Source organism: Lepisosteus platostomus, chromosome 25 (assembly GCF_059453375.1).
Source record: "Lepisosteus platostomus isolate fLepPlt1 chromosome 25, fLepPlt1.hap1, whole genome shotgun sequence".
Lineage (NCBI taxonomy): Eukaryota > Metazoa > Chordata > Actinopteri > Semionotiformes > Lepisosteidae > Lepisosteus > Lepisosteus platostomus.
Genome location: NC_142635.1, coordinates 2,229,585 through 2,242,987, shown reverse-complemented (window position 1 = coordinate 2,242,987; position 13,403 = coordinate 2,229,585). Strand labels below are relative to the sequence as shown.

Below are 13,403 nucleotides of genomic sequence, written 5' to 3'. Positions count from 1 at the left end.
CTGTGTCTTGCTGTGTCCAGTGGGCCTCTGTGTGTCTATTGTCTCCTCTGGACTGTCAGTATTAATGGAGTGAGAATCAGTTCAGTCAGTGTTAATGGAGTGAGGATCAGTTCAGTCAGTATTAATGGAGTGAGGATCAGTTCAGTCAGTGTTAATGGAGTGAGGATCAGTTCAGTCACTATTAATGGAGCGAGGATCAGTTCAGTCAGTGTTAATGGAGTGAGGATCAGTTCAGTCAGTATTAATGGAGAAAGGGAGCTTGGTCGTCTTCACCCAGGGAGTTTCACAGAGCTGTGTCCAGCACCAGTGTGGGACGCGTCTGTCCAGCCAGGTTCAGATGAAAGACAGGACTCAGCCCCTTGCACAGAGCCGGAGTGGAGCTCTACAGCCTGGGCAGTGTTTCAGGTCACAGGGGGACATGGACACTCTCCTCACACACAGGGGACCAGCAGGGTCCAGCCTCCTCACACACAGGATTCAGGTTACCAGACTGAAAGGAGAGTTGAGATATTACTAATGTTCATAACCAGCCTTGTGGAACACAGAACCTAAACTGCATCTTTCAGTTGAATTGTTGCCTTTTCTTCTGTACTGAATAGTGACCTGGAGTCCCAGCGTGCACTGAGGCTCCAGCTGACATACTGACTGACCTGCTGTCTGGTCAGTGCAGGAGCTGTGGACAGCTGGTCAGAGAAAAACTATAGAAACAAATGAGAAGTGAATAATGACACACAAGTCTGGATAGTGGCACTGATCATTCTGGAGTTTATTTTCATCACTCAGTTCACACAGCAGTAGAGGTTGTTGCTCTCAGACTCTGTTCTGTCTCAGGGGCTCCTGTGTCTCTGGGGCTGATGGGCTCTTTCCCTGCTGATGAGAATCGGCCCCCCAGCCCCCAGGCCTGACAGTCTTGAGCCAGAGATCACAGGGTGTAAAGGGATAGAAGACACAGGTCCAGGCCAGACTGGCCCAGGAGAAACCCAGTCAGTGAAGCAGTGGGAAGTCAGAATGAACACAGTGACACTGAGAGGCAGCCCTGCTGATGGGAATGGGGAGTATGAGCTGAAGCAGGCAGGGACACAGGGCAGTTTAGTTTAAAGCTCCACAGGCATCATTGTCAGCAAACAGCCACACAGGGAGTGTTCAGGAACAGCCAGAGAGGCAGAATGAGGGGCTCAGGAGCAGCACTGGTGCTGCTGGATACTAACAGGACAGCTGTCCTGGGGACGAGTGGAGAAGCAGCAGGGAGGTCAACAGCTCCTCCTCCCTCTAGAGACCAAGCCAGCGGCTCTTCCCTGGGGAGGCTGAGCCCCCTCTGCTTAGCCAGGAGAAGCCTCTGGGATGCCCTCTGCTGGGCTGACAGCTCTGGCCTCTGCAGACAGTCCTTCCTCTCCTTCTCCAGGGGCGCTGGGCAGGACCCCACTGGGCCTCTGGGGCACCACTGTCCACCCTCCTCTCTGGGACACAGAGATACTCCCACACCACTTCTAGACACTGGGCTCTGAGCTCCCCACTGCACTGGAGACCCTGGGCTCCCAGCAGACTCCTTCCTCTCCCCCTGCTGACCCTGACCTGGGACAGGCCAGCCCCTCCACAGCCCTGAGCTCAGGGTCCTGCAGGCTGGAGCCAGTCCTGTCCAGAGCACCAGCAGCTGCCACACCAGCTGGGCTCCTGGTGCAGAAAGACCCCCACACCAGTCCCACCAGCAGCAGGGTGACTGGGCCACAGCCCCACACTCACCTGCAGGGCTCCTGTCTCCTCCCTCTCAGACAGGCTGGGCTCCAGCACACTGCTGGCTCTCTGCTTCAGGCCCGACTCCCTCTCCTGAGCCCCTGTGGGTCAGCTGTCCAGTCACAGGGCTCCAGGCTGCAGTATTGCACATGACCACTAGAGGCACTGTCCCACTGCACCACCACACAGGGTAGATCTTGGCTCTGGAAAAGGACACATGACCAGTATAATTCTAAATCATAACTTATTGCAACTCGCTATACGATCGTTTTAAAATGGGATATTTCGATATCGGCGGTTACTCTGGATATTAAATTAACCACATTTACTACATCTTTAAATATGGACATTTCTTTTAAACGGTCTTAAATTGTTTGTTTAATTCTATTATAAATTCTATTACAATTCTATTATAAAGCATGTTATTAACTGTCATTATTGTGACTCGTCCTTCAAAAATACAATTTACGTTTGAATATGTGGACTTCGAATGTTTTTGGATATTAAAGTGAAAACGTAAGAAAGCCCGCAGTGTCAGTGAATTCGAAATAAAATAACAATAAAATGAAGCCTATTGATCGGGCTACAGCAGGGGGTGTCGATTCCGATAACTGTCTGCCGGCGGCGGTGGTGATACACGAGTCTATGGAGGGCTGGTTTACAGTGAGTAGTGAGGGTCTGGTGTGTATTAAACACCCGGGTCATGTGACTGGGGTCTGTACTCTCTGTTTATGAATAAGAAGATCCACAACTACTGTAATCAGATCCCTGGATTGAGCCTAGCGATGTCGCGATTGGTCAGTGGGAGTTTTTGCTGATTGGCAGTAACATTTCCCAATTATAGACGAGACTCGGTCCAGTTGCCCAATAAACTCAGAGTTTCTTGAGAGGGGCGGGAATTGTAAATGTTTTTTTTTGTTGTTTTTTTAAATTTTTTATTTAAAAAATTAACAAAAATTACAATACAAACAAGAGTAAATATAACAATCAAAACAAAAATATCGTCAGGGGTACATACTACTACATAAAATTCAAGTCATGAAAAAAGATTAAACAAATTAAATAATAATGTCTGCACCGTTTTCATATTTTTGCATTTCGAAATAGTCTGCAAATACCCCTTTACTTCCATTCTAAAATACTCAAAAACAGGGTACCTCCCAGACCACTTCATTTTATGTATGTGATAACGTGCCAGTATAATAATTAAATTTATTACAAACGAAATTTTTATATTGTTTTCACTAGGGCTGAAACTTAACATAATATCTTTTTCAACAAAACAAATATCAATATTGGTCTCTTTTTTAATATAATTCTGCAATTTAGTCCAGAACATTTTTACCCTGGGACATAACCAAAACAAATGCTGAATAGTTTCAGGGCTATTGTCACAAAAGACACATTTGTCATCTATATTAATTTTAAATCGTTGGGTAACAAGAGTTTTAACTGGGTAAATTCCATGAATTATTTTGTATGAAACCTCCTTAATTTTATTGGTTATACAATATTTATTGGGCATCATCCAAATTTTTCTCCAATCAATGCGCTTTCCAAATGCGGAATTCCAATATATTGTAATCGCAAGTAAATTATCATTTTTTTAACAGGGATCTCAAAAATTGGTTATTACATCCACAACTCACAATATCCTTTCGTTTTAGTCCAATATGAGCTGTAAATTCTTCCAATGTTTCTAAAGGACTACTATTACAACTCCTTAAAAGAGTTAATATTTCCCCAGAAATCGCATTAATTACAGTAAAATACTGATCCAAAGTAATAGAAATATTGTATCTATTAACAAACTCGGTGTAACTATATATTTTACCATCAGCCTTGATTAATTGTTTAATCCAAATTATATCATTCTTGACCCAGTTTTAGAAAAATAAGGTTTTATTTCTAATTTTTATCTATTTGTTGTTCCAGATAGTAAATCTATGTGGGGAAAAGTTATGTTTATACATAAGTGACCACATCAGAAGTACTTGTTTATGAAAACTGGCAAGTTTCAAGGGGATTTTTCCAATGTCAAAGTTACACTTTAGTAAAAACTCTAGACCCCTACTTCTTGAAATATCAGATTGGGGATTATATGCCATATACTTTGCTTATTTTTTAAATAGTTTTGTATCCATTTAATCTTAAAAATAGCATTAGATGTCCTAAAGTCTAAAGCATTTAAGCACCCTTCTGCCTGTGGACGACAAATAATTTCTCTTTTAAGATAATGGGGTTTATTCCTCCAGATAAATTTGAAAAGTTTGGAGTCAATTTTCCTAATAGTTGCAGGTGGTACAACCAGAACCAGTGAAGCATAAACTAATCTAGATAAACCCTCAGATTTAGACAAAAGTATTCGACCATTTCAAGAAAGGTCTCTTAACAACCATAAGTCAAGTTTTTTTTTCAAATGAATGCATAATTGGAGAAAAGTTTCGATCATTTCTAATTTTGGGATTTTTGGAAATCTTAATACCTAGATATTTAACTACATCTTTTACAGGAATATTACATATAGATGAAACATCACAGTTCCCAAGAGCCATCAGTTCACATTTTTTTAAATTAAGAGAAAGACCAGAAACAGAGGAAAAACATTTATACACTTAATTGCCTTCTCAATCTCTGCATGGTTTCTTAAAAATAGCGTTGTGTCATCAGCTAATTGGGAACACTTAATCTCTCTATCCTGTATTTGAATACCCTGAAACACATCTTTTTTATATGAATAGCCATAACTTGTTTCAAGTTTCAAGTTTATTGTCATTACACTCATATACAGGGTATATGGTATAATGAAATGCTATTTAGCTAGCTCTCGGACATAAGTAGTACAAAGAGAGAAACAAATAACAACAACAATACAATTGTGTAGCAAAAGAAAGACAGAGACAACAGGCAGTGTGCAAAAAACAACAATAGACGATGTGCAAAACAACAAAAAGGTAACAGGTTATGTGCAAAAATATGCATCAACAGAATGAAATAAAGGGATAGAAATGACGGGGAGTGAGCCTTTGACATGTGTGGTAGAGGTAGATTTTCAATGTGTGCTTGGGTTTTTGGTAAGAAAGAAAGGAAGAAGGCACTGTGAGGTTCAGATCATAGGTGAGAGTGAGAGAGCCTGGGAGTTTAACAGTTTGATAGTGCGGGGGTAAAAACTGTCTCTGAGTCTGGTAGTCCGGGCCCGAATGCTCCGGTACCGTTTTCCAGATGGTAGCAGATCATAAAGTCTGTAGCTGGGGTGTGTGGGGTCTTTGATGATGCTTAGAGCTTTCCTCAAGCACCGTCTGTCATCAATGTCCTGGATAGATGGGAGGGTAACCCCAGTGATGGACTGGGCAGTTTTCACCACCCGCTGTAGGGCTTTGCGGTCAGCAGCATTGCAGTTGCCACACCACACTGTGATGCAGCCTGTCAGTGTGCTTTCTGTAGTGCATCTGTAAAAGTTAGTGAGGATCTGGGGACATATCTTAGCCTTCTTCAACCGTCTTAGGAAGTACAGGCGCTGTTGAGCTTTCTTGATCAGACAGGTGGTGTTAAGAGACCATGTGAGGTCCTCGGTGATATGGACACCAAGGAATTTAGTTACTGACCCTTTCCACCTCAGTGCTGTTGATGTGGATAGGGGCATGTCCAGTTTGCAGTTTCCTGAAATCAGTGATCAGCTCCTTGGTTTTGCTGACGTTGAGGGTGAGGTTGTTGTCATCACACCATGTTGTAAGGAGATTGACCTCCTCCCTGTAGGCCCTCTCATCATTGTCTGTGATCAGACCTACAACTGTGGTGTCATCGGCAAACTTGATGATGGAGTTGGTGTTGTGTTTGGCCTTACAGTCGTGGGTGTAGAGGGAGTCGAGCAATGGACTTAGCACACACCCCTGGGGGACCCCAGTGTTCAGAGTTAGTGTGCCAGAGGTGTGGTTTCCAAGCCTGACAGCCTGAGGTCTGCCTGTCAGAAAGTCCCGAGTCCAGTTGCAGAAGGTGGTGTTGAGACCCAGTGCACTGAGTTTCTTGACTAGTTTCTCTGGGATGATAGTGTTAAAAGCTGAGCTGAAGTCGATGAATAGTAGTCTTGCGTATGTGTTCTTTTTGTCCAGATGGGATAGGGCCGTGTGTGTGGCAATGGAGATTGCGTCATCTGTGGATCTGTTGGACCGGTAGGCAAACTGGTACGGGTCCACTGTGTTTGAGATGGTGTCCTTAATGTGCTTCATGACCAGCCTCTTGAAGCACTTCATGATGACAGGTGTTAGTGCCACCGGGCGGTAGTCATTAAGACATGTCACTGGGGTTTTCTTCGGTACTGGGATGATGGTGGTTGTGTTGAAGCAGGTGGGGACTACGGCTTGGGCCAGAGACTTGTTGAAAATGTCTGTGAATACACCCGCCAGTTGATTGGTGCAGGCTCTGAGGACGCGACTGGGTATGCCGTCGGGTCCTGCAGCCTTGTGTGTGTTCACTTTTAGCAGAGATCTCCTCACCTCGTCTGCAGACAGTGAGAGCAGCTGGTCAGCTGCGGAGGGGGCAGTCCTGATGACTGGTTCTGTGTTGTTGGCTTCAAACGGAGCATAGAAGGTGTTGAGCTCGTTAGGCAGGGAGGCATCATGGGCAGGTGCACAGATGTTCTTCCTCTTGTAGTCTGTGAGGGCCTGTATACCTGGCCACATGCGCCTTGGGTCATTAGTGGTGAAGTGTTCCTCTCATTCCTGTTTGAGCGTGTTTTTTGCATGTTTAATACCATTGTTAAGATTGATCCTGGCTGACCTTAATTCTGATTTATTGCCCGATTTGAATGCTGCATCCCTTGCTTTGATTAGGGTGCGAACCTCACTGTTCATCCATGGTTTCTGGTTAGGAAAGGTTCTTATTTCTTTTGTGAGTGTGACATCGTCAGCACATTTCCTGATGTAGCTAGTGACTGACGATGCATATTCCTGTATGTCGGTGTATGATCCCTGTGTGGCTGCCTCTTTAAACACATTCCAGTCAGTGCATTCAAAACAGTCCTGCAGGACCGATTCAGCTCCTTGTGTGACCAGCAGGAATAAGAATGGGCTTATGGGACATCCTTGTCCAATTCCCCTACCAATTCTAAATCTATGAGAGGTTCCATGAGCCAATTTAACAGAGCTGTTACCTTGATTGTACAAAGTTCTAATTACCTTTTGAAAATACTCACCAAAGCCAAAAAAATTGAGAGTTTCAAAAATAAAAGAATGTTCAATTGTGTCAAAAGCCTTATAAAAGTCTACAAATAGAATAAAGCTATCCTGACTAATAAGTTCACCATAGTCTACAAGGCCCAACACCAAACGAATATTATTACATATATGTCTGCCTTTCATGAAACCTGATTGTGACTCATCAATTATTGAGTCAAGGCCTGTTTTCAGTCTCTCTGCAAAAACAGAAGCAAGAATCTTTCCATCATTATTAATCAAAGTGATAGGCCGCCAATTATCTATCAACAAATGATCTTTATCTGGTTTTGGAATTATGGTTATTAAGCCCTGAGTCATCAAGGTTGGTAAAACTCCCTTGTGAATCGATTCCTTAAATGCCAGAAGAAGAAATTCAGCCAAATCATCTCGAAAGGTTTTATAAAATTCAGTGGTAAGGCCATCATTACCAGGAGATTTGTTAACCTTGAGCTTATTAATAACTTTTTTAATTTCAAAGATGGATATCTCTTTATCACAGATGGCTTTAAACCCTTCATCTATAGTTTTAAAGTCTTCTTTTAATGAGTTCAGAAAATCACACATTTTATCTGTGGAACATGCCTTACTAGTATATAACTTACCATAGAAATCTGATACATATCTTGAAAGTTCTACAGGATTTTGAGTTTCACAGCCATCTATGTTAAGTTTACTAAGAGATGTATAATTCTTTTTTTCCAAATTATAGAAGTATTTTGAATTTTTTTCGCCTTCCTCCAACCATCGTCTCCTGGATCTAACAAAAGCTCCTTTTGCTTTTTCCATGTATAGTTCGTCCAGTTCAGCTTGCAGTCCAATTAATTTACAAGCATCTGTTTGATCAGTATTGGTGTCATCAGTAAGATCACAAATTGCCTTAATAACTTCCTCTTCCTTTATTTTATTAGAGTGTGCAGCTTCTTTACTTCTTTTTATAGCAATTAATCTGATCTTATACTTCATAAATTCCCAGTTTTGGCTATATGAATTTGTTAATTGAGCTCGCCTCCAATATGTTTGTATAATTTCCTTAATTTCCATTTTAAAGCTGTCATTTTCCAAAATCCTATTATTGAGTTTCCAATAAGTCTTAGGGACTTTAGAATCGTCATTGTTACTCAAGTTAACAGAAAGATAAATTGCTTTATGGTCAGATAGTACAGATGGTTCAACAGAACCCTTGTTAATCTGTCCCTCTAATGCAGTGGTTCTCAAACTTTTTGGGCCAAGTACCACCCCTAATCGAACCAAAGCATCCAAGTACCACCTACAAGTCATCATCTCATAGGAACCCAAGAAATTCTCAATGACCAACATGAGCGCCTGTGCACACACACTCACACATACATACTGTATAATAAATATTATAATAATAAACTTTATTTGATATAGCGCCTTTAAAGGTGGTTTCTCAAAGTGTTTTACAGAAAAAAAAACATTAACAACAACTGATAAAAAAGCACAATTTCAGTGAGAGGGGTGAGCCTGTTTAATTGAGCAAAGCAGATGTGAATTAATTTATCGAGCCTTGATACAATTCACAACGGAGTCTAACAGATATTAAATCGTCAGGCATTTTCTTGACGGCAAAGGTCTCGCGGTGGATGTTGTAATGCGTACATTAATTTCTGGAGCAACCTCTCTAATTCGTGCAACTACACCGTTATGTCGGCTTGTCATTGCTCTAGCACCGTCTGTACAAACTCTGACGCATTTTATCCAGTCGAGGCCATTCTCTTCGATAAATTCATTTAGAAGCTGAAATATGTGCTCTCCTGTAGTTCCTGTTGGTAGCGGTTTACAGAACAGAAAGTCTTCATGGGACATGCCCTCAAACTCGTATCTAACGTAAACGAGCAAATTGGCCAAATCGACTACAGACTCATCTAATTGCAGTGAAAAAGATCTGCTCATCTTAACGCACTCTGTCAGCGTACTTTTGATATAATCCTTCATTTCAATAATTCTATGAATGACTGTGTCTTTCAGGGGGGCAGCAGGTCGAGCTGTTTAGCAGCTTTTTCTCTACACATAATACGTGTCAGCGCTTTTGCCAACGGTAAATAAGGTTCTTCAAAAATAGTGTAGCTTACCTGCTTTAGCAATCCGCAAGCTTGCATTTTTCCGCGTTTCCGTTTTTATTTCCATATTTATTTAAAGTTTTTATTTCATGCGCATGGGAGCGAAACACAGAGACGTTCGCTGTATTTTTCTCAAATTAGAACAGTTCTTAAATATTTTTCTGTTATCACGCTTTCGTGTGCTCACAAGATTACCTGCGTTCGTAGCACGTACTTCTATGCATTCCTGTGTTTACAACGTTAGCATTGTTCCAAAATCACGCACATTCTCCTTTCCTGGAGATACAGTAGCTTTTTTTAAATGCAATTGGTCACTTGCATGTAGCACGCATTCCTATAGAGTGGTATAGAATTACAGAGTATCTCTTGTGTCCACTGAAGTATTAGCGCGCACTGTATCGTAGTACGTAGGCTGCGTATTCGACACGTATTAAAATACAAAATATGAAAACCCGTCCCGATTTTTTCAGCGCACACGACACAGTTCCAGGGTCACTTGGCGGCACTCCACATACCACTGCCGGTACGCGTACCACAGTTTGAGAACCACTGATCTAGAGGACAAAATACAGGTACTTGACAATGCTCTTTTATCTATCCTCGACACCTTTGCTCCTTTAAAAACTCGAACCATCTCCTTCTCTCGCCCTGCCCCCTGGTACAATGACCATCTGCGTTTCATGAAGGCAGCCTCTCGCAAACTTGAGCGTAGGTGGCGTCTTTCCGGCCCAAATGTACATTATAAGGCCTGGAGAGATTACTTATCTGATTATAAGGTTACTATAGAGTCTGCTAGATCCACCTACTTCTCTCACATCATTGAAAATCACCAAAACAACCCCAGACATCTTTTCTCCACCATCAACAGACTGCTCAAGCCAAACTGCCCCACCACATGACCTGCCTCATCGCAACTTTGCAACACATTCTTAGATTTCTTTAGTTCTAAGATTGACAACATCCGGCATCACATTCTCTCCACTGCGGATATCATTTCCACACCTCCTCCCTCCTCATCCAGCTTCTCTCTTCTTGACTCAGCATCCCTAAGCAAACTAGTTACGCGCATGAAACCCACCACATCTATTTTAGATCCCATTCCCACCTTTATTCCAGTCCTGTTTCTCTTCTCTCTGTCCCATTGTCCTCAATATAATACATGAATCCTTGAGCACCGGCATCGTACCAACGGTCTTCAAGACTGCAGCCATTACCCCCGTGCCAAAGAAGCCCAACATGGCTCTCGACAATCTTAACAACTTCCGCCCCATCTCCAACTTACCCTTTCTGTCTAAAATTCTAGAACGTGCTGTCACACTTCAGTTACATAACCACCTCATGACAAACAACCTTTTCGAACCCCTCCAATCTGGCTTCCGTCAACTTCACAACACAGAAACCGCCCTGGTCAAAGTCACCAACGATCTCCTAATAGCTTCTGATTCTGGTTCTCTTTCCATACTCATCCTTCTTGATCTCAGTGCTGCCTTTGACACTGTTGACCACAACATCTTACTTTCTCGTTTCGAGACTGTGTTTGGAGTCTCTGACACTGCCCTCAAATGGTTTAAGTCTTACCTCACTGATCGCTGTCACTTTGTCTCTCTCAATGGGTACAGGTCTGAAATTGGTCTTGTCAAGTCTGGTGTCCCCCAGGGCTCAATACTGGGCCCCTTGCTCTTCAGCATTTACATGTTCCCACTTGGTCAGCTTTTAAGATCACATGGCCTCAGCTTTCATTTTTATGCTGACGATACTCAAATATACATCCATACCAAACCTGACCCTGATGTGGCTGTCTCTGTTCTATCTAATTGCATCTCTGACAAACATTTGGATGACTCAACTTCCTTCATCTTAACTGTGCTAAGACTGAAGTCATGCTTATTGGCACCCCCCATCAACTTCGTGAAGCCAGTCCTGTAACCCTGTCTGTAGATGGCTCTGTACTAGCTTCAATCAAAATTGAGAAACCTTGGGGTTATATTCGATTCTGGCTTAACATTCGACCCACATGTACAGCATACTGTCAAAACATCTTTTTTTCACCTTTAAAATATCGCAAGACTACGCCCTATGCTATCATTAACTGTGGCTGAAAAGCTGATCAACATATTTGTATTCTCTCGAATTGACTACTGCAATGCTCTACTCGCTGGGGTATCTAAATAGACTCTGAACAAACTGCAGTATGTCCAAAATTCAGCAGCCAGAATCCTGACCAGGTCTAGTGCAAGTGTTCACATTACTCCTATCCTGGAGTCCTTGCAGTGGCTTCCGGTCAAATTCCGCGTAGACTTTAAAATCCTCATGCTCACCTACAAGGCTTTACAAGGCTTGGCACCTCAATACCTGTCTGAACTATTATCGCCCTACTCCCCACCTCGCAACCTCCGCTCTTCAAATTCTGCCCTCCTTACTGTCCCCCAAGCCCGTCTACATTGTATGGGCGACAGGGCCTTCTCCTGCTATGCCCCCAAGCTCTGGAACTCTTTGCCCAAGGATATCAGAGAGTCACCTTCTCTAAACTCCTTCAAATCCAGACTCAAAACCCTCTTCAGAAAAGCCTTTACTGAACTGGTTCCATTCTTCACCCCTCTGCTCTTCTTAATACCACCTTCCACAGTCTCCTCTATTGTTATTGTTGTAATTGTGTCTTACTTTGTGAATTATTAGTTATTGTTGTAGTCTTCTTATTTATTATTGTCATCCTGTAAAGTGCTTTGAGAAGCCACCTTTAAAGGCGCTATATAGAATAAAGTTTATTGTTATTATATTTAAAGATGTAGTAAATGTAGTTAATTTAATATCCAGAGTAACTGCCGATATCGAAATATCCCATTTTAAAACGATCGTATAGCGAGTTGTAATAAGTTATGATTTAGAATTATACTCGTGTCCTTTTCCAGAGCCAGGATCCACCCTGTGTGGTGGTGCAGTGGGACAGTGCCTCTAGTGGTCATGTGTGGTGCTGCAGCCTGGAGCCCTGTGACTGGACAGCTGACCCACAGGGGCTCAGGAGAGGGAGTCGGGCCTGAAGCAGAGAGCCAGCAGTGTGCTGGAGCCCAGCCTGTCTGAGAGGGAGGAGACAGGAGCCCTGCAGGTGAGTGTGGGGCTGTGGCCCAGTCACCCTGCTGCTGGTGGGACTGGTGTGGGGGTCTCTCTGCACCAGTAGCCAAGCTGGTGTGGCAGCTGCTGGTGCTCTGGACAGGACTGGCTCCAGCCTGCAGGACCCTGAGCTCAGGGCTGTGGAGGGGCTGGCCTGTCCCAGGTCAGGGTCAGCAGGGGGAGAGGAAGGAGTCTGCTGGGAGCCCAGGGTCTCCAGTGCAGTGGGGAGCTCAGAGCCCAGTGTCTAGAAGCGGTGTGGGAGAGGAGGGTGGACAGTGGTGCCCCAGAGGCCCAGTGGGGTCCTGCCCAGCGCCCCTGGAGAAGGAGAGGAAGGAATGTCTGCAGAGGCCAGAGCTGTCAGCCCAGCAGAGGGCGTCCCAGAGGCTTCTCCTGGCCAAGCAGAGGGGGCTCAGCCTCCCCAGGGAAGAGCCGCTGGCTGGGTCTCTAGAGGGAGGAGGAGCTGTTGACCTCCCTGCTGCTTCTCCACTCGTCCCCAGGGCAGCTGTCCTGTTAGTATCCAGCAGCACCAGTGCTGCTCCTGAGACCCTCATTCTGCCTCTCTGGCTGTTCCTGAACACTCCCTGTGTGGCTGTTTGCTGACAATGATGCCTGTGGAGCTTTAAACTAAACTGCCCTGTGTCCCTGCCTGCTTCAGCTCATACTCCCCATTCCCATCAGCAGGGCTGCCTCTCAGTGTCACTGTGTTCATTCTGACTTCCCACTGCTTCACTGACTGGGTTTCTCCTGGGCCAGTCTGGCCTGGACCTGTGTCTTCTACCCCTTTACACCCTGTGATCTCTGGCTCAAGACTGTCGGGCCTGGGGGCTGGGGGGCCGATTCTCATCAGCAGGGAAAGAGCCCATCAGCCACAGAGACACAGGAGCCCCTGAGACAGAACAGAGTCTGAGAGCAACAACCTCTACTGCTGTGTGAGCTGATTGATGAAAATAAACTCCAGAATGATCAGTGCCACTATCCAGACTTGTGTGTCATTATTCACTTCTCATTTGTTTCTATAGTTTTTCTCTGACCAGCTGTTCACAGGTCCTGCACTGACCAGACAGCAGGTCAGTCAGTATGTCAGCTGGAGCCTCAGTGCACGCTGGGACTACAGGTCACTATTCAGCACAGAAGAAAAGGCAACAATTCAACTGAAAGATGCAGTTTAGGTTCTGTGTTCCACAAGGCTGGTTATGAACATTAGTAATATCTCAACAGTCCTTTCAGTCTGGTAACCTGAATCCTGTGTGGGAGGAGGCTGGACCCTGCT

At 44.0% G+C, this 13,403-nt stretch overlaps 1 long non-coding RNA gene across 1 annotated transcript; it reads right to left on the bottom strand.

Annotated features, from left to right (window-relative positions):
* Window positions 1-58: 58 nt before the first annotated feature.
* On the bottom strand, window positions 59-1,930 carry LOC148640519 (uncharacterized). The gene is made up of 2 exons (XR_015930378.1): window positions 1,741-1,930; window positions 59-490 (listed from the first exon to the last, which is right to left on the bottom strand). It is a non-coding gene; the product is annotated as an uncharacterized LOC148640519 (long non-coding RNA).
* Between the last annotated feature and the right edge of the window lie 11,473 nt (window positions 1,931-13,403).